This window comes from Podarcis bocagei (assembly GCF_964188305.1).
Source record: "Podarcis bocagei genome assembly, chromosome: 7".
Lineage (NCBI taxonomy): Eukaryota > Metazoa > Chordata > Lepidosauria > Squamata > Lacertidae > Podarcis > Podarcis bocagei.
The window spans coordinates 63,771,346-63,793,839 of record NC_138132.1 but is presented as its reverse complement, the minus strand read 5'-3'; the positions used below and the strand labels follow the sequence as shown (position 1 = coordinate 63,793,839).

The 22,494-nt window shown below is 42.1% G+C and overlaps 1 long non-coding RNA gene across 1 annotated transcript in view; it reads left to right on the top strand.

Annotated features, from left to right (window-relative positions):
* The window catches only part of LOC308592166, a 33,516-nt gene extending 11,762 nt beyond the window's left edge, over positions 1-21,754 (top strand). The window contains exons 4-6 of the long non-coding RNA XR_014010403.1: positions 14,663-14,766; positions 20,337-20,425; positions 21,540-21,754. This is a non-coding gene — a long non-coding RNA (uncharacterized lncRNA). The remainder of the gene's footprint in view (positions 1-14,662; positions 14,767-20,336; positions 20,426-21,539) is intronic.
* Positions 21,755-22,494: the final 740 nt, after the last annotated feature.

The following is a 22,494-nucleotide window of genomic DNA, read 5'->3' as shown; positions in this document are numbered from 1 at the left end:
TTTGTCACTTCCTGCTCTTCATTACCAGAACTTAACTTTGCCTTTAAGTGTGAAACTATTTAGTGATTTCCTTAATTGCCTCCTCCAAGGTGTGGCCATCAGAAGCTTGATGACAATCCAAATACATTATATCTGCCAGTTCTCTTTGAAAGGTGGATAATGCTATTTCTTTGTCATTGTGGTCAAACTGTCATCGCAAAACTTGACTCCCTGAATAGGGTCACAGTTGTTTTACATTTAAATATAGCATGCAATTCAGCCTCAAAGAGCGGCAATCATAGAATCACAGCACTGAAAGGTGGAAGAGATCAAAGCGTCATCTAGTCCAATCCCCACAGTACAGGAAGAATCTATGACAAATGGCCATCCAACCTCTGTTTTAAAATCTGCAAGGAAAGAGTGTCCACCACCTACTGAGATGGTCGATTCCACTGTCAAACAGCTCTTACCACAAGGAAGTTATTCCTGATCAACTAGCATTGAAGTGGAGATAAGCCCCTGTACCTATAGTTCAAGCAGTGGATTAAACACTAAAGGCTTTAGCCAGTGCTAGTCTGACTCAGAGTAGATCTATTGAAATTAATGGACATAACTTACTTTGGATTATTACTTTCGATGGGTCTACTCAGAATGAAACTTAAATGGGATACAACCCATACTCATCTTCCAATATATCCAGTGCTGCGTATTTGAGGTCTGATCTTGAGTTTGTAGCATTTATTATAGATGAATCCTTTTGAGCTCAAGGAAATGTATTGAGATGTCATGAAATTTCAAAGCAACTTCCTCATTGACCAGCCAGTGTGGTTTGGCCTGCAGTGCAGCCCTGAGCAAAAGGAAGCTACATCCATTTTGAGTAGATTAAACCTAGAATAAACATGTAGCTGGAAGGCTTTTTCTTTCTCTTTTTGCAAAACTGGAAGTATGATGGTGTTAACACAGATTTTATGCATTGAAACTCTACTGGGAAGGGTAAGGGAAGAGAGAGAAAGATTACTTCTTATTGGGTGTGTGTGTGTGTGTTTAGGAAATGTGTAAATCTCTTTATCAAATGGTAAAGAAAACCATAAAACACTGAGCAAGTCCTAAGAACAAGTCAAAGGCCAAAGGTGATCAGCAGTGTAAAATACATGTGGCTCAACGGAACTGAGCCTGTAGGAGAAAATTCCCTTTGAGGGTTCAATACAAGAGGCTCACAACAATGTGGTGTAGTGGTCTCGTAAAGCGGGATATCAAATCCAAACTCTTCTTCTTCTTCTTATCCAGACTTAATTCAGTAATGCATTGCAGTTGTGGGGATATTTTTGACGGTGTCTCCCTCCTAGTGGACCCATTGTTTCGTCTCATCTTCTAGGATATACAGGATTATGTGGCATACTTGGTTGGCGATTCTGTGTTGGGGATTCCCCTTCCTCCTTCTGAGGAGGGGAGGTGCAATATTTGGGGCTTATTCTTGACTTTTTGTGTGAGAAAATAAATGAGTGCAGTTTTTTCTGCCACTTCTGGAGCTAGGTTGGATGAATCCAGTGTACAATCTGAAAAAAGAAACAAGGCATGTACAGTGGTACCTCTCGTTAAGAACTTAATTCATTCTGGAGGTCTGTTCTTAACCTGAAACTGTTCTTAACCTGAGGTACCACTTTAGCTAATGGGGCCTCCCGTTGTTTTTCCGGGTCATGCGGCCAGCATGACTAAGCCACTTCTGGCACAACAGAACACTGAAACCAGAGCAGTGCACGGAAACGCTGTTTAACTTCCCACTGGAGTGGTACCTATTTATCTACTTGCACTTTTTGGCATGCTTTCAAACTGATAGGTTGGCAGAAGCTGTTAGTAGCCCTCCCCTTCATAATCTTGTCTAATCCTCGTTTAAAGCCATCCAAGTGGGTAGCCATCACTGCTGGTGGCCAATGTTTTAAATCAGAGATGGGGGAACCTGTTTGGCTTCACTGGCCAGGTCCTAAATTTGGCAGAGGAATGGGGCTTCCTACCTGTCAATCATCTGACATCACAATGACATCATGCAGTCAAATGCAATGCAGTCTTGATGTTGGGACTTCAAAGCGCCATGCATAGCCAATCCGAAGAATCCCATGATGTTCTTCTCCCTCATGGGCCCTACGCCAACTTCCAAAACATGCGAACAATTCCTCAAGGAAAGTTTTGGGGCAGAAGAAAACCATCTTTGCATGTTCATCATGATGGTTTTATAAGGGCACTATGTTATGCAGGCCTCTCTTCTGAGGAGCCAAGGGTTTTCCAATCACCTTTTCCGCTTGCCCTCTATAAACAACTCTTTATGGCCATTACCAGGCATAATAAGGTGGATTTGTAATCATTGGAACAGCATGCTGATGATGTCAGCGCATTACACCCTGTCAGTGCTTCTCTCGTGTAACAGAGAGTAACCAGAGAGCTAGCAATGGTATTTGAGGGGTCATCCACTCTTGTGAAACGCACAAGCTTATTGTTGCTTGGCTGGCCAAAAACGTATTCTGTGACCCATAAATGTCCTAGTTAGATAGCACCAGACAACACCCCAAATTAGCCATTTCATACATCTTAGGAAGCCTCTGAGTTGCAGAATCTGAAAAGATAAAAAATAATTTGTTTTTCAAAACACACCTTTCTCCCAGACATGTATTGCATTATTATTATTTTTTAAAAAAATATAGCCAGTGGTTTCTACTTTTGACTAGTTAACAGGAATGCATTTTTCTCCCCCCCCCTCCCATTGCTATTACCTCTTCCTGCTACTTTCCAGGTCAGTAGTTTTTCTGCTTAAGAGTTCATTCTGCTTAGACTGATATGCTGTCTTTTTAATGAGGTTATTTCTGGGTTATTAGCCTTCTTGTTATATGATATCTTATAAGAAAGACCTAATTGATGTAAATCAAATACAGTGAGCTGAAGGAAATCAGAAGAATCATATATATATATATATATATATATATATATATATATATATATATCCTTAAAGTTATTTTGTATAACAAAATTAAATATTAGGCTGCTGTTTGGTGTTGGTTTTTTTTTTTTTTAAGCTACAAAGATATACACAACTTTAAGAAGAGATCCTTTATTGGTTTGGTTCATACAGATAGAATTTTAAGAAAACCATTGGCATTTCTGTTTGCTGACTAAGCGTTAGATAGAAATTAGTCTGCAACGTATTTGGGAGGGAGGGGTTTAATGGTGCAGCTCAATAACTCCAGTGACATTTTTTAGTCGAGCATTCTTACATAAGCCGTTAAGCTTTAGGTTAATTTTTTTACTGATATTTTCTAGTCATACGGAAAGGGGAAGAATCCAAAATATGACAAGAATGATAATAAATTGGATTCTGAGCTGACTTGTTAATCAGCTTGCAACCATACAACATTTAAAGTAAATTGTGTGTACATTGGAGAGTTCAAATTACATCGCTCCTACATTGGCATTGTCCACCCTAGAATTGTGTGTATGCACACTGGCAGAGTAAATGAATGGTGAGGTGATGCCCCCCTCCATTTTTTAAAAAAAACCCGAATGAAGGGGGTGGGAAGACTACATTAATACTCTGCGCATTAGACGTGCAATAGGTCGCCTCCCAAACAAATGCTGATACTTGGCCCTATTTAGTTTATGCACATTGAGAGCCAGTTTGGTATAGTCGTTAAAGTGTTGGACTAGGACTTGGAAGAGACCAGGGTTCAAATTCCCACTTGGCCACGAAGCTCACTGCATGTCAGCTCAGGGGGCCAGTCGCTGCCTCTCAGCTTAATCTACCTCACAGGGTTTTTGTAGGGATTAAATGAGATAGGGAAGAACCATGTATGCCACCTTGAGCATTTAATTTTCTAAAAAATCTTTATCAGACATAGATGTGTTTTTTCCTTATAAATTCCAACTATGAAGCACTCTGTCACAGTCACCAGGCCCCAGATCCCTCAGAGCTGAGGCAGCTGTCATTGGTCCAATCTACACTATACATTTAAAACACTATTATATATTAGAAGAAGAAGAGGAGGAGGAGGAGGAGGAGTTTGGATTTGATATCCCGCTTTATCACTACCCTAAGCAGCTAACATTCTCCTTTCCCTTCCTCCCTCACAACAAACACTCTGTGAGGTGAGTGAGGCTGAGAGACTTCAGAGAAGTATGACTGGCCCAAGGTCACCCAGCAGCTGCATGTGGAGGAGCAGGGAAGCAAACCCAGTCCACCAGATTACGAGTCCACCACTCTTAACCACTACACCACACTGGCTCTCAATAACGGGAGCTTTAGTTTGTGAAGGGGACTGAGAGTTGTTAGGAGACTCCACTGGCACCAACTCTATAGGGCCGAGGTGTTTTTCGCCCCCTCAATATCTGTGGGGAGGGGGCAGAGGAGGCTGCGCATGGAGCTCAGCGCAGCTTCAGTGTTTGGCTTCTCTTGAGTAAGTGTGAGGAGCCATCGGCCATTGAAGCCATGCCACACTGGGCTCCGTGCTTGACCTTCTCCCGGCGATGCAGCCACAATATACTTTGTTACTATAGACAATGTCAATCTTCCTCAAAAGGTATAATGATTCAAAAAGTCTAACCATCTACAAAGAGTTAATTTTGCAGCTTGAACAGGTGAGTCTCCTAAAAAAAAAAAATACAGATACTCATTGATCCATATGATTCAAATAAAGTCATAAAATATGAATATTGTCCAATAAATAGTACTGAAGAGGAAGCAGACAACACTTCAGAAGCAGAAAGTATTCTGAGTACTAAGATGTTGGACATGCATATTCACAAGGAAAGTTAGATGACTCAAACTGTGAGCTAATGACTTTTAATACACCATTTGGACATTATAAATTTAAGTGAATGCCGTTTGGCATTACTTCCACTTCTGTGGTATTTCAAAAAGTCATTGCGGAGATCATAGGATTACAAGGTGTGGAAGCTATAACGCTTGATTATTTAATTTGAAAGAGGGGCCTCAGTGAATGTAACAGAAGACTCAGCACTTAGCATTAAATAACAGAGTTGAGGCTAGGCTGCAATCCAACCCTCACTTACCTGGCAGTAAGCCCCACTGAATGCAATAGTGCTTACTTCTGAGCAGACATAGTTAGGATTGCACCCTGAGTCCAAAGCTAGACTAGTGTTACTTTTAGTTCTTGCCTTTGACTTTCCTGTAACAGATGTTTTGCCCATATAGATATGCTGCTGGAATTGTGTGTTGTGGATCATAAAAAGAAAAGCTCGACCAATACTGAATTTGTATACCAACCAGGAAGAAGCTGAGCAGTTAAAATGGGAGGCTTAAAAATGCAAGTTGCCTCCTATTAAAAAAAACACCCCTCCACGGTAGCAGCTCCCTCCCACCATAAAAAGCCATCAAAACTCAATATTTTGTGTTGTATCCAAGAGTAGATCTACTTAGAGTAGACCCTTTGGAATGGATGACTTGCTCGAGAACATTAATTTCAGTGGGTCTACTGTGTGTAGAACTTAGTTGGGTAATACCTTTTGCCAATCCAGTTCTCCTGCCCGTGCATGCCCCTCTCCTGGTAAGCATCAGAAACTGTAATGTTGGAAGGGACTCTAGTCCAACCCTCTGCAATACAGGAAACTCAGTTAAAGCTTCCATGACAGATGGTCATCCAAGTTCTGCTTAAAAATCTCCAAGTAAGGAGAGACCCACCTTCTGAGGGGTTGTCCATTCTACTGTCAAACAGCTCTTACTGTTAAAAAGTTATTCCGGCTAGTTAGTCAGAAACTCCTTTCTACTTACATTTGTCCCTATTGAAATTTGTTTTGTTAGTTTGGGCCCAGTTCTCCAATCTGTTAAACTCATCTTGAATCCTGATTCTGTCTTCTACCCTTCCCAGTTTGTTGTCACATGCAAATTTGATGAGTACCTCCTAGATTCCTTCATCCAAGTTGTTTATAATGCCCTTGAACAACAACAACAGGCCCAGGACAGAACCTGGTGGAACCCATTTGTCTCTTTTTCCAAGGACGATGCAAAGAAATGATAAAGTTAGTTACCCAGATATTTGTACGTAAGATGCAGTTGCACTGCATTTTAAGTAGGGATTTATGTATTTTAATAACATGTCATTGTCTTTTATACTTGTAAACCACTTAGAAGCCTATTTTGACCTTTGATAATATTTATGTTCAATAATAATAATCAGGAATAAATTAGCTTTCTACTTACACTGAGTCTTTAGTGTATGGGGGAACATTAAACAATGTTATCACCCCAACCTCTTCTATCCATCATCTCAGGATTTGGCAGCCTCTTTCCGCTGCCTACACAGAGCACATTTCTAAAACAGCCGTGTGAGGAACTGCATTTCTCGTGCTTCAGGTGATCACAGGGAACAGTTCACTGCCTGCCTGCAACCAGGTTGCCATTATTTACTGCACACCTGTGGCAGGCAATCGGCCTTAAGGCTGGCCATGTGACAGTATTTCAGCTGTCACATTTTATTGATTACAAGGCCCCATATTGGGTGTGCAGGCACTGGGGTCGGAGGAGAAGAAATTTCCTGGTTTATTGAATGGTTTGACTTTTGCTGGTTCAGGTGTATGAAAATGGCTGGACCTCACCACTGGGGCCATTTCATAATTTAATGAAAACTTAATAAACCTGTGAAAGCAAAGAAGTCTTTAAACTGCTCCAAAAGAGATGCTTAAACCTGTTATATGTGCCTGCCTATAAAAAGATGGATAGTGTTGCCATTCACCCGGGGACCGTCTTCGGTAATAAATTTGGATGCGATTTCATCTGCTTTCCTGAACTGTGCATCAAGCAGGTGCAGCCAGAAGTGGCACTTTTGGGGAAAGAAAAGGAACATTAGACATTATCGGGGAGGAGAGTTTTCCATTTTATTGCACCAGCATTTTATACTGTCATGGCATCTGATTTTGTATGATGGGTCCTTAAAAAAGGCATATACAATAACAAATATGAATAATTTCGGCTCTGTTTACGTCTAGGCATGTTTAGCCTGGAGAAGAGGAGACTGAGAGGTGACATGGGAGCCATCTTCAAATACCTGAAGGGCTGTCATGTGAAAGATGGAGCAAGCTTCCTTTTGGCTGCTCCAGAGGGGAGGACCCAAACCAATGCATTCAAATTACAAGAAAGGAGATTCCAACTAAACATTAGGAAGAACTTCCTGATGTTAAGAGCTATTTGACAATGGAATGGACTACCTTGGAAGGTTGTGGACTTTGGAGGTTTTTAAACAGAGGTCGGATGGCCATCTTGTGCTGTGATTCCTGCATTGCAGGGGTTTGGACCAGATGATCACTGGGGATCCTTTCCAATTCTGCAATTCTATTATTCTAAGTCATGTGCTTTAAATGTATACTGTGGATCTGCCTAACTGGCTGTCATTCCTGATACTTCTTCCATCAACTTTCTTCTTCCAACTTGAGTTGCTGCTGTGGGGAATTCTGCTTCTTCTGCTTGCGTTTCTTTGCTCTTCCTTTTCCTTTGCTAGCCCCACAGCTGAATGGCTTGGGGCCTGACTGAAACTGGCTGGGTGAGTATTTTGGAACTGAGGAAGTTCATATTCTGGTGTGATTGGGAACTATGGAAAAGCAGGAGAGAGAGAGAGCCCTTCAGACATGCAGTTGTCTGTGGAGTCTTTCTTCCCACTTTCAAAGGGACACAGACAACTTGAGGGCATAATCTGTTGCTCTGATTCTGCTTCCAGCTATATGCATTCATTTGAAAATGTGAAAGGGGCCTTTTTGCTCACTTTATGGCACCACCTGGGTTTCAGATTTGTGTGCCAATCATCCAGAGTACAGTAATCAGCTTGTAGGCAAATCCATAAGACATATTTCAAGTCTGATCTGATATCAAATTATCCAGATGTGAAGTCTTGGTAGCTAAGCTCCAATCCACCCCATCCAATCCCTTCCTTATATCCCAGAAATCGTCTCTCTGGGGAGGGGTTAGACAGACGATTTGCAAGCAGAGGGATTGCAACTCCGATGATCCCTGGCCATTGGCCATACTGGTTGAGGCTGATGGGAATTGGAGTCCAACAACTTCTGGAGGCTTCCAGGTCCCTTGTTTCTGCTTTTGAAGGCAGCGAAGCTGGGTTTTTCTTCTTCTGAACTTATTTTCCTTTATGACTTTGGCATCCTTGCAAACTTTTTGGCCACTCATTTTGACACAGTTGTCATTCAGAGAATGTTCCCTGCTCATATTGTAAAAATAAAACTCCCTGCATTTTCTGTAGGGAACAAGCAATCCCTGGGGTGGGGTGGGGAAAGATTATTATCCAGCTTTTGGCTTTGTCTTATTCGCTGTATTTTTGGACAAAAGGAAATAAATGTGTCTAAGGGCATTGGCTCATAAGAAATTGCAGTTAAGCAGGGAAATGTGCTAGTCCTCCAAATGTCATAACTTGTCTTGAAACATTTGTTAGAATGACGGGAGGAAGACCAAAATGTAAGGGGCCAAGGAACGGGATGCTGCTGCACTCATGACCATACCTCAAGAGATTGACATCATCAGGACTGTGCCCTGCATAGCAATGGAGGACCTTTGATACCTCCCTTAACAAGGTTCCCAGTTCCTCAGCTGCTACTCGGCTCAGGCAAAGAAGTGAACATCAGGAACGGACTGATTCCCCAGTAGCGATTAGCAGGGCACATTGCATGCCTGCATTCCCAACATGGAGGTTGCTGCTAGTAACTGAGAAGGACGGGGTGGGGAGAAGACATGGTGGCAGGAGGGTCAGTGCAGTGGGGGGGGCAGTGGTGGAGTCAGTCCCAAATTCTTGCTGTTCCTGTACTGCACCAGCCTCCATGCCCCCTTGCCCCCTTCCAACCTGACCCCTCTTCTTCTTGTTCTTGCTTGACTTTGATTGCATCTATCTGATTTTATATGGTGCCATATTACAAATCGACATGGTTTGCTGGTATTCCCCCCCCCTTTTACTGTTTTTGTTTGTTTGCATTCTTCCAGAAAAGTTTAAATTCCAGTTAATTACTCATTAAAAACTAGTCGTCAACTTTAATAAGATTATGTCATCACCGTTCACTGTTGCCGCAAAGGGTCATTGTGAGTTTTGCATGCATTTAATTTGCAGTTGAATTGTCTCAACTGTGCTTTTTCTAGTTCATGGCTATTTCACTTTTTTTCTTTTTCTCTCTCCTTTATACCAGGGATGGCCTGGTTGCTGAATGGGGTTTTCCAGGCATCTCTGTCTTCAGGTCTCTCTCCAGGCCTGACTCTGCACCCTCTTCAAGTGCTTTTGCAAGACTGTCTTGAGACATTTTGCTCCCTGAGGGAAAGGGTGAAATGGTGCTTTACATTCCATGTGAAAAATCTGGCTCGACTGGCAACTGACTCTTATTTCAACTTCTGGTGATGAGGCAGCATCCTTGACTGCACTTAAAATTTGGGATGGGTCAATTCTGACCTCTCAGTTTCTCATTTTTCCAGTCTTAAATTTAGCTCTCCATATTTCCACATCAGTTTTGCTTGTTTTTGTTTGTTTTTAGAAGTCTTCATGAAAATTCACCAGCATTTTAATGTGGGTCACACAATCATCTCTTTCAATGCAATAGGGACCACCCAGTCATGAGATGGAGCATCAACCACATCCTGGAGCCAGCCAACCAGCCAACTCTACCCACCCTGCTAGATTTAATAAGACAAGAGGGACAAGAATCAAGAGGGCATGTGGTTGGCTAGCACTTTGCCCATATCAGCTGACTGAATAAGCTGAAATCGATACCACAATACCTCCAGAACATCCCGAGAGCTCAAGGTTCCCCATCCCTGATTGAAGTGGATGACACTTTGTGCAAGATGTTTCCTATTTTCATCTGCCCTAGGAATAGGAGTCCTGTGGTTCATTATAGGCCAACATTTCTGTCCTTGTTCTGACAATTGTTCGGTTTTCTAGCTTTAATTCTTCCTTCACCACCAGTTTACGTTCCCTCTTAGTCCCTGTTCATCTTCTGATTCACTTGGTTGGGTGTTTCCCTTACATTAACCTCAACCTGGATGCCTCTGTGGCTCTGGGTGACACAACAATCTATCCTACAGATACAATCCTTGCCCTCTATACAACATTACATATGATTTTCAAAGCCCTGGAAATGAGCCCTTTTAAGTGAAAGCCTCTGCAAGATAACAATCCTATGAATGACACTTATAACCCGTATCCTGAAATGACATGTGGGTATCACAAGAGAGTCTTCTGAACACTATCTTAATTAGATTGCTGTGTAAATTGGTTCAGGATGTGGGTTTTCTTCTTTATCTAGGCCTTTTGTTAAAACAACAGTAGCAACAATCTTTACATCGCAATAAAACATTTTTTTTAAAAAAAGCAAAATACTTAATTTCATTAATCTGTTTAGCAATACCAATATAATGAGCCATAATATTGATTTTCGTACATAGGATTTAAAATCTCTACTTCTTTCCACCGAATTAAATGCTTCAGACTGGTACTCAACCTCTTTACAGTCACATCTTTAATTTAGTTGTTATAATTAGGCATTAACGGGTGTCAGTGGTATAGTCAGTTACAGGCCATTCTGTTCTGCTTGTCTTGATTATCACAGTTTAGATGTAAAGTAAATTAGAATGAAAGACTATACAGTCCAATTACAGATAAAAGCAGCAAACTGCACTGGGGTAATTAGATGCCAGCATTATTTTTCTTAGATTTTGTATCTCTGAGAGCATTTCTTGCTGTTACTTTGCTGAAGTCAATGCTTAAAGATTTTGCAGAGGGCTTGGGTCTTTGTGACATTGTCTCCTCTTAAACTTTTAAATGTGCTGACTTGATCTTCAGTGGCTACAAGTGATGTTCTTTGTTCCTTGCTGTTTTCCACTGGAAATTACAACTGAACCCTCTTCGAGCCAGTTACCATGCCCTGTCTACAGGGCTGCATAAAGAAACCTCACTGTGAGCCAGACTTTGCTTTAGCAACCAGCGACGGAAACATCTGGAAAATTACCAGCATCATTGCAAATCCGATTCATGCTGAGGTTTCTGCAGGTGATCTAGTACCCCAGAACGAGATTGCTAAAAGGCAACATGTCTGGTTTGCACATGTCAACCAGACCGTAACCCTGACTTTTTTCTGTAAACATTTCTAAATAGCACTTTGGTAAAAAACAAACAAAACACAAACAGCAAAATGTGTACCCCATACAAAAGCTACAAAAACAAAACAAAACCCACAGGAAAAAATATCAGGAAAAAATCATACGTATATACTGTCGGTCAAAAGAAAACTTGCACTTTGAAGGGCTGCCTGAGTAACACAATTTTTAGGCAACTTCTGAAAGGAGGCAGGAATAATTACTGATGCCACTTTAAACAGTCCTGGCTCCCCCCCCCCCCCGGCAAAAAATATTAATTCTGGGAACTATAGCTTGTTCAGAGTGCTGAGAGTGGTTATGAGACTCCTATTGCCCCTCACAGAGCTACAATCCCAGAATTCACTGGGGAAAGGGATTGGTTGTTAAACCACTCTTAGCCATTTTAGCTATTTACCACCACCATCACATCTTATAACCATGAATTGTGTGAATTCCAGAGCAATCCTGCTGTGTGTGTGTGTGTTTGAAAGATGAATGTGGTGCCTGGATGGAAAAGGGGTTGTGGTGTAGTCAGACAAAAAATAAATTCACAGGCTCTATGGCTGGTACATTTACCTCCCTTGCATAGGGAATGTTGGGGGAATAGACTCCCTTGATCAGCTTCTGATATGCTCTTCTGCTGCCATAGCATTGATGGTGGGAGACAGGCGGCTTCTACAAATGCAATAAGGAGGCTTCTACAGGGGAGTCCAATGGTCCTCTCTCTCTCTCTACCTGTGGAAATGGAAGTCTGAAATATCCCATGGCCATAATGGAACCCTAGTGCTGCACCCTTTATTATGCATTTCAGGAACAATGTGAAGTGCAGCAAGGTGAAAACAGATCGATCAATAATTAAGAAGTGTATGCAGAACTGTGTGACCCATATTAGCATAAGAGGCAACTCCTAGGGGTTGTGGGGGCTTCAGGCCCCACAATAAAATATTTGTGGGGGCTGGGCCCCCACAAAGTTGGTTGGCTTTCCTATTCAAATGGTGTGCGTGCACTGTGTCATCTGATCAATTATGCAGGGCGGGTCTTACCTGGCCCCCCACAATATTTTATTCAACTTGGCACCTCTGCATATTAGTAAACAGGCTAAGTTTCTATTCCAGTGAAGCACTACCTCAGGGAACCCAGAACTTTGCCTCTTGCAGTGGCGGAGGCGATTTTAATTAGGATAATTATTATGTTTTTCCTTTTAAGTTTATTTTCTAATGCTGGCAAAAGCAATAACGCATGATGTGTTTTTATGGACACCCTTGAGTGTGTGTGTGTGTGCCCCCCCCCAAATATGCCTGCGCATGCAGGAAAACTTACACATACACTTAAATGCCTACAGGTAAATCAGCAAGTTACAGGAGGATCAGGAGACATAAAAGTAGTAAATAAGGGCAGGAAGATGCAAGATAAAGAACAAAATGAAAAAATAATTAAAACAATAACTATTCCATTCATTCTGTACTTATTACACCAGATTGCATTAGGAAAAACAATAAAAAATGTGATTTTAATCTGATAGTAAAACACACGTGCATGCACACACACACACACACACACACACACACACACACATAAGAATGAGATCCATTAATGAAAATAATGGATCTTCTCCAAACTGGTTCAACAGTCAACAGTCTGTAGTGCTGCTAGTGAGGCAGGAGTCTTTGTTACATGCTGTGGTTGCTGCAGTCCTAATTAGTCCCGCTCATTAACTATTGCAACTCATTTATGAAGGAAAACAAAGGAGCAACTCGATGGGACTTTCCCCCTTGCTAAAGTGATAATGTTATTTCGCTCTGCAATCCGGTAAATGCTCAGAGCCCAGACATGGGAGGAGTACACAGAGTGTGCCACGCCATTTCAGATCTCCGAAACAAAAAGTGGTGTTTTTTTTTCAGGATAGATGTTTTGATTTTATTTCACTTTAGACTGCTACCTTGCCTGTCATGAGACCCCTCGGGGTGGCTTGCAACATCGCATAAAAGCAGGAGCCCACAATAAATAAAAACCATTAAAAATCCATCATCCTAAAGCAAAACAATAAAGGCAAACTTTTAAAAGCAGCATAGACACCATAAACAACATAAAAATGTAGCAATTAAAAATCCATCACAATCCCCCAAATGCTTGCTGGGATAAATATAATGAGTCTTTACTATTTTTCTGAAGATTGAAACAGAGCAGGCTCGACACACTTTTCCTAGGAAGCAGCTCCACAACACAGATATCACTGCCAAGGGGAACCTGTGTGGTAGTGGATGAGCTTAGAATCACAGAAGCTGCCTTGCACTGAGTAAGGCTATTGATCCATCTAGCTCAGTATTGTCTACACTGACCATCAGCAGCTCTCCAGGGTTTCAGGAAGGGTCCTCTTCCAGCCTTACCTTGAGATGCTCCTGTTGATTGAACTTGGGGTCATTGGCATGCAAAACTCTACCACTGAGCTAAGGTCCCTCCTCATTACAGAGCTGGGTCTTCAAAGCAATCTATGGCAGGCATGTCCAACTCCCAAGAGGCTGCGGTCTACTCCCACTATTAAAAAACTGGAAGTGATCTACACATTGGATTGACCAAAGTTGTCTTGGGGAGGAAGTTGTTGAGCGATCGACCAGGATCAACCAGGGGCACCCTGAGATTGACTGGTAGATCATGATCGACCTGTGGGACATCCCTGATATATGCAGTCAAAACACAATAAGAAACACGATATCTCCAAATATCTAAATAGCTGTCACTGGAACAGGTAGCAAGCTTGTTTTCTTCTGCTAAGGAGGAAAGGACCCAAACTATCAGAAAGAAATGGCAAGAAAGAATGTTCTGAATGTACATTAGGAAGAACTTTCTGAGGGTAAAAGCTGTTTGACAGTGGAATGGACTTGTAAGGTGGTGGAGTCTCGTTCATTTGAGATTTTTGAGTAGAAGCTGGACTAGACATCTCACAGCATCCAGAGCAGTTGACTCTCTATTTGAATGGACTGGAGATTTTTTTTTTTAGCTTGTTGCATGGGTTGCTTTTAGAGGAAAGTTTGAGGGAAGAAACTCTGAAAAATGGGAAAGTTTTATGAAGAAAGGCAAAGCTTTCCTTGGTGAATGAGTCACCATGCTATCATAATAATGCAAATTCCCTCAACTATTTTGTTCAAAATGAATATTAGCACTGTAATTTTCTACCTAATTTTTATAGTAATAACTGAAAATGTGGCATTAAAATAGCCACATGGCTCTTTGAATGTTATTAGTGAGCTGGAATATGACTTTTGTCAATAACACAGCAGCAATACAGAACATTTGCTTCAGACTAAAGTGACTGTTCAGTGTTCTCCATGGAATTTATTTTTGCTCAGCAGTGGTTGTTTTCAGTTTTATCATGAATAGTGTGCTGCCTCTATTGGGAACAAATCTAAGAGAAACTTAAAGAGAAACAGGTTTAAGTTTGGAATGGATACATCATCACATTGTCCAATATAAATAACTGATAACAGAACATGCAGGAATATACAATCATAGAATTGTAGGGCTGAAATGGACCCAAAAGGTAATCTAGTTCAATCTTTTGCAATGTAGGAATCCAGCTAAAGAATCCATGACTGACGGCCATCAACCTCTGGTCCAATCTCCTTTCTGGTCATTTGAATACACCCAGTTGCAATACATCAAGGGAACGTTGTGTGAGTGAATTTGCTAAATTGACTGCCATTTGGTGGGATGGGAAGATTGCCTTCCAGGCACTTCCATGTACTTCTTCTCAGGAACAGGAGACCAATGGGACAAGCCTTAAGCTTCTTGGTCATAAGAGAGTTCAGCGTGGGGAGGAGTTCCTCATTCATCAAGTAGGGCTGTACAGTTGTCTATGAAACAAATGGAAGAGTGGCTGCAGCTGTTAACAAAGACGCCATCGTTTCTGAGAGTCAGGTCACCGATTCAGCTGGAAGTCCTTTTGTTGCAGAACAGAGATGGCCACTTTGACTGCCAAAAAGCCACTTTAAAAAGATTGATGGGAGAAACTGAAGGAGGATGCAGAAATTTGGAACAAGTTCATTTAACTTCGTAATGAGTTTCTGTCCTGGTGGTGGCAAAAAGAAGGAGGGGGGGTAAAGCTCCTTCATCGTGGGATATGTTGGCCTAAATTGCACTTGGGCATTTATTTATTTATTAAAAATGCTTCGGCCTGGATGGCATCAATTAGGAATGATGCTGCGAAGGCGATGGCGCAGCGGAGGAAACAATAAGTAGGCAATGCAATTAGAGGCCGTAATGAGCCTTATGAATGCAGAGGGGTGCAGTGGGGGTGTCGTAAGGTTTGAACAATCTGTTTTACAGTTTAGCATCTACCAGGAAAATGTAGTGGCAGGGTGTCTCGTTCAACATTTCAGGGACTCCCGTTTTTGGCCCTGGAGGCTGACAAGGAGCTGACACCTGTGCCCTCAGCTGCAGAAGGGGATGTTCATTATGCAAGAGATCTCCAAATACGCTTAAGGCACTCAGGGAGGTTTTCCTCTTGCAAAGGAGTGGGGAAAACAGGTTAAAGAGCAGAGTGGCTGCTATAATGAAGTTACCAGAGTGAGCGAGCTTGATGAATGTTGACACCGCTATAACTGAACATCACTGGCAGAAATTATATTACGTTGGGCCTTCAAACATCCTCGGCTTTTAAGCACTCTATCAAATAGCCCGATTAGCTAACTAATATTTAGGGTTGCTTTCGGAGATCATTTCCCCAAACTAAAACGGTCTCTTTGAATTTGCCTCCTTGATTTGGAGGTGGCAGAGAGAGGGCAATATTCTTAGAAGGCGGTGTGTGCGCACGCAGCAACTTTGGTGAATTCTCCAACAGTTTTTTGGGGGGATTGTTTCACATTGTTGTTGTTTAGTCGTTTAGTTGTATAGTCGTATAGTCCAACTCTTCGTGACCCCATGGACCAGAGCGCGCCAAGCACTCCTGTCTTCCACTGCCTCCCGCAGTTTGGTCAAACTCATGCTGGTAGCTTCGAGAACACTGTCCAACCATTTCGTCCTCTGTCGTCCCTTCTCCTTGTGCCCTCCATCTTTCCCAATATCAGGGTCTTTTCCAGGGAGTCTTCTCTTCTCTTGAGGTGGCCAAAGTATTGGAGTCTCAGCTTCAGGATCTGTCCTTCCAGTGAGCACTCAGGGCTGATTTCCTTCAGAATGGATAGGTTTGATCTTCTTGCAGTCCATGGGACTCTCAAGAGTCTCCTCCAGCACCATAATTCAAAAGCATCAATTCTTTGGCGACCAGCCTTCTTTATGGTCCAGCTCTCACTTCCATACATCACTACTGGGAAAACCATAGCTTTAACTATACGGACCTTTGTTGGCAAGGTGATTGTTTCACAGATGCCTTTAAATGAGGATTAGACAAATTCATGGAGGAGAAGGCTATCAATAGCTATATGCCTTGATGTCTATGGCCTGCCTCCATTACAAGAGGCAGAAATGCTTCTCAGTGCCAGTTGTTGCAAGTCACAGGAAGGTCCTCCTTGCAGCTTTTCATGATAGGCTTCTGGCTGGCCACTGTGAGAACAAGAGGCTGGACTGGGGCAGGGACCTGGCCTGATCCAGGAGGGCTTTCTTTAGGTGCATCTTATTTCTTTTCCTGGAAAATTTCAGCCCAGTTCTTACTGAAAAGTATTGCTAGCTAATAATGGTGGGTGAACTAAGAAATGGGTTAAGAGTGGAATAGTGGCAGGAGCTTGGGGACTTTTTCAGTTTGTAGAAAAGACAAGTAAGAGGTGACACCATAGAAGTTTATAAAATTAAGCCTGACACGGAGAGAGTGGACAGAGAAAAGTTCTTCTTCTCTCACAACAGTAGAACTCGTGGATATTCAATGAAACTGAGTGTTGGAAGATTCAGGTTTCTACCTGCGGCACATAGTTAAACTATGGAATTCCCTCCCATAGGAGGCAGTATAGACACCAATTTGGAATGGCTTTAAATTATAAATTCATGGTCTGTGGATGGCCACTACCATGATGGTTCTACTCTGCCCTCCTTAGATGGAGGCAGCAATGTTGCTGAATACCAGTTGTTGGAAACCACAGGAGGTCTTGTGCTTGAATACTGGTTTCCTATTAAAGCAGTGGTTGGCCACTGTGAGAACAGGATGCTGGACTAGATAAGCCATAGGCCTGATCCAGTGGCCCATCTAATGGTCTTATGAGTAGAAGCTGCTTTTCAGATCTTGGGGAAACCCCTTGCAAAGCGTCCCACAAAAAAAGAAATCACATTGACATCAGGTGATTGACAGTTGGGCATCCCTGTCAAAAACAATAGGTCCAAGAGTGCTTTAAAAAATGTCTGGTGCTGGTGTAGACCATGGTTTTGGTGGTTTGGACTGGATCAAATTCGTTTTTCAGGGTATGATGCAGTGAATATTGCCTTGGTCATACACATCCATACAATGGGAAAATGGCCTGGAGAGAAATGTTGACGTTCACATCAGAAAACTACCAGAGAACTTCACCATGGAAATGCAATGCACCTCAAAAACCATGGGAAGTGTTGTGTTGTCTACTGTAGGACAGGCTGATTGTCTGGATTGGAAGATGACAATTAAAAAAATAGTAGGATTTGGATTTGTAAAGGCAAATGCTCCTTGATGCCAAGATTGCTTGGTCCATGTGGCCACCCAAATGAGTTTGGAAGGAAGCCAAGGAACTAAAAGCAGTTGATAAAACAGGAAAGGTAGTTAATCAAAATATAGCTAGCTTCTGCAGATTTCAAAAAGCTAATGATAATACAGAGATGTGTTATGGAGGCAGGGAGAGGAGGGGTTTGAGAAAAGAGTTTAAAGCTGTGCAGAGTGGATTCGTCTCCTGGTTCCCCCCACCCCACCCACTTTCAAATATGACATCAGTAGTGAACAGCCCCTTAACCCATCACATTAAGCAGCAAAACATGAACACCTGAATGCATTTTCGATGGTTCTTAGAATGTGTTAAATGGCCATTTGTACAGCACTCTTTTGGAGATATGCTTGGGCTCCAAATTCATGTGGAATTCATAAGAACATAAGAAGAGCCTGCTGCATCAGGCCAATGACTTATCTAGTTCAGCATCCTCTTCTTTCAGTGGCCACCCAGATGCCCCAATGGGAAGCCCACAAGCAGGAACTGAGAACAAGAGCAATCTCCCCACTTGTGATTTCCAGCATCTGGTATTCAGCAGCATACCGCCTTTAACAATGGAGGCAGAACATGGCCATCATAGGTAGTAGCCACTGATAGCTTTCTCTTCCTGCATAAATTTGTCTAATCCTCTTTTAAAACCATCCAAGTTAGAGGCCATCTTGTGAGAGTGAATTCAGAAGGACTTTATTGACTGTTGTGAACCTTCCAGCATCCACCTTCGCTGAATAAACTGGAATTCTAGAATTCAAGAAATTTTAGAATTATGAGGAGGAAAACATTTCCCTATCCACATTCACTGCATCACACATAAGTTTATGTATTTCCATAATATATCCTCCTACCTACCTTTTTTTTCTAAACTAAAAAACCACAAATGCTATAACCATTCCTAATAGGGGAGTTGTTCCATTTCCTTGTTCATTTTGGTTGCTCTCTTCATGGAACACGAGAAGCCACTCCAATACTCCTGTATTGGTGTGGCACTAGACCAGTCATTTACCTTTTTTAGAAAAGATAATAGTGACACCTAAAGTCAGAACGCAGCATAACAAAATGTAGTCTTTGCTTCCTGAATTCAGTGGGGCATGACCAATAGTGATATCTAGTGTCTGAAGAAAGCATAACCCACTTTAATGCAAAAACTTTTTTTAAAAAAACTTGTGTGCATTCATGGTTTTTTTGCTAAGCATTTGTGTTATCTTCCGATGTTAAAACCTCTTTGAAGTGGGTTACAAATTTTAAAAGCCAACTCAAGCATTAAAATTGTATACAATCAAAGCTAGTGTAAAACAGCAGAGAAATCAGATGAGATGGCAGGCTTAGTAAAACAGCCAAGAATCAAATGAAATCAAATAAAACAGCATAAGCACAATTCAATAACTATGAGTCCTGGAAAATAAATATATCTTAGCCAGATTTTAAAATGACATTTGTGTTCCCACGTTCAGAATCTTTCTTCTTTTTTTTTGGGGGGGGGTATTTAATAACCACAGTGTCCACCACTGAAAAGCCCCTCCTTCTGGTTGACATCCATCTGAATATGGAAGTCCTTAGAGAATTTCCTCTGGAGCAAATCTTAACAATTAAGAGGTTAAAGAAATCCTTCACACAACTCTTCCTTTGAAGGTAGTGCAAGTCATCAGGTGCATTAGGGCAGGATAGCGACACAATTTTTATACATGGATTTCCAAGGTGACGAGCAAGACACCATTGGAACAGAACCTTCCTAGAAAAGAGAACCATTCCAAACAGTGACATTGTGGGAAACTTCTGGGCTTTCCATAGGCATCTGCTTGACCACTGCGAGAACAGCATGCTGGACTAGATAGGCCTTTGGTCAGATCCAGCAGGGCTCTGCTTATGTTCTTTTGTAGATTTCACCACTATCAATCAAAGATCCACACAGAATGCAAATAAGGGCTGTAATCATATGACATGGGAGCAAGCCATTGAATTCAAAGGGACTTCTGAGTAGGATTGCACTGAAGGGGAAGAAACAAATGTGCTACTCTGATGATAAAAACTCATCCTTAGCTGTCATGTTTGCCTATATTTCATGGCTTCTGAGAATATGTGAAATTGACTTCCTGATACATTCAATGTTCTATTAAGCAACATGGATATTCTGGTCTCTGACAAAACCAAAACATGTTTCCTTATCTTCTTTTTTGCTCTCCTTGGACTTCAGAGGCATTTTCTAACTACAGCTCCATCCTGTCGTCATTCTCCATCGAAGTCATCAAAATTTTAAAAAGCCTTAAAAATCTCGTCATGTTATAAATAAAAGATGGACTTGGGACAGTGATGGAAGACGAGTGCAGCGTGTTTGATGGGAAACGTACAATTAGTCGCTCCTTCGAAAGCGTCTGAGGACCACCTTATTTTCTCCTTCTCCTTCGTTTGCATGCTATATAAACAGAGAATCAAGGAATACACCAAGTAGCGTCAACTGAAATTCCATAGGCAAGGGATGACAGCAGATCCACTCAACGCACATTAAAAATTAATAGACATTGAATTTTCTCAGCTTTAATTGATCTGCATTTTTGTCTTCAATTACTTGTATGTAACCTTGCTTTTCATTCCAGGGACTAATGCTGAGTTCTGAAACAGCACCTTGGAAGAGTGCTGAGGCACAGCTGGCGGGATCAGAAGAATTTCAGATCCTCCGTGGAAGGTGAGCTTTGCACGACAGCATCAGAAGAGATTAAAATGTGTTGAATGTCAATGCCAATAAAATGGCTTTTAATTTGGCAGGGCTGTGGCTGAGGAACAGAGCACCTGCTTTGCATGCAGAAGGTCCCAGGTCAATCCTCAGCACCCGTATTTAAGAATATATGAACATAAGGAAATAGGAAGAGACTGCTGGGTTAGGTCAATGGCCCATCTAGTCTAGCATCCTCTTCTCACAGTGGCCAAACAGATGCCTGTGGGAAACCCTTAAGCAGGATTTGAGCACAAGAGCACCCCCCCAGGCTTTCCACCAACTGGTCTTCAGAAACATTGCTGCCTCCAGCTGTGGAGGCTGGTAAGTCTAGGAGTGTCTCCACAAATCCAGAGTGGAGTCCCTAAGACGGTTGGATGGTGTCTGTGATGGACAGCATAGCCAGACTAGAGTCTGGTGATGCAGTTCCTCTTAAACTTTGCCATGGTATTGGAACCTCTTGCTGATTGGCTCCAGGGTCAGCTAGCCACAGAGTGGGGAGGAACAGCACTTTGGGGGGGGGGGTAAAAGGAGCATTTTCTGAGGGAGAGAGTTAGATAGGGCTGGATTTAAGACGAGAGACAGGGTTTGGTTTTCAGACAGGGCTACATTTCGGGTTGGGAGATAGGGAATGAGATAGGGAGAACTGGTTCTGAGTTAAGTTAAACATCCGCACTGAGGTGACTATCCATAGCGAGAGGACAGCTTGGATAGGGAGACCCTGTTGAGGGTCTGGGAAGGGTATACAGACAGGAGTGTTCTGGGAGGGCTGAGTCCGAGCCAGGAGAGATAGATCCTGTGGGAATTCAGGCTACCTGGGTCTCAGTATTGCCAGGAAGGGAGAGTTCTTCTAGGTGCAGAAGATCCCCAGCCCAGTGACAAGGGGTGAGGTGACCCCCTGGGTCTGTTGTACCATTTAGAAGACCTCAGGTGTGGGATGGTTAAGAGAGTGGGTAACTGAGGAGAAGTGCCCCTCGCTTATGAACCAAAATATTAAGCTGTGAAGGAAACTGTATGGTGTTGAAAGTATTCAACAGTAATATCTAAGTAACAGAAACTGAGTTGAGCATTTTATCACCTATTCTAGAAACCTGAACATCTACCACCTGAAGCGTAACAACTGATTTTTAGTAACTGAAGTTTAAGAAGAGTTGGGCCTATAGTATTGTGCCTAAGCCTGAGACATCTTATAGTTAGTTAAAGCGAATAAGTTAGCTTCTACCTGAAACAACGCATTTCCTGACCCACTTTGTTTCATAAACTTCTTTTTGTTTAATAAAGCTTTTCCTGTTTGTTTGATCAGCTCCTGCCAGAGACTCTAAATCATTAAGTTTTCCCTCACACAAGTCCCCCACTATATAATCTGTGGTAATTTGTAGAAATTTGTGTAATTAGTGTACCGTGAGGTGGGTCCAAAGCATCTGTAAGGGGTCAAGTTTACAGAAGGCTGGTATCTTCTATGAGGGGTACTCTTACATACTGAGAATGGCCTCAAATACATATAATTTTCAAATTGTGCTAGTTGTATATGGTTGACTGAGAAAAGTGTCTAGGAACTGCAGGTTTCTAGTTACACCACGTTTCACACCAGAATTCAGAAGGTTGCCTCCTTCTGCCAGTTATGTGCTTTCCTGGATCTGGCCACTGTCCCCCATGCCCTGGTCGCATCCAGATGGCAACATGCTCCATGTGAGAATGCTGCCTCCCAAAAACATTCAGAAACTTTGCTGATCATATCACCCCTGATTAATTTCACCTGCACTGGTTTCCAAGAAAGATTGTGTTCAGATCAAAGGGAGTAGTAGGAACTGCTCTATTCCGCCTTCGTCACCTGGAGTCCTGTGTTTAGTTCTGGGCACCACAATTTAAGAAGGATATGAACAAGCTGGAATGTGTGCAGAAGAGGGCAGCCAAGATGATCAAGGGCCTGGAAACCAAGTCTTATGAGGAATGATTGGTGGAGTTGGGAGTGTTTAGCCTGGAGAAGAGAAGACTGAGAGGAAAATATCTGTCACATGGAAGATGAATAAAGCTTGTTTTCT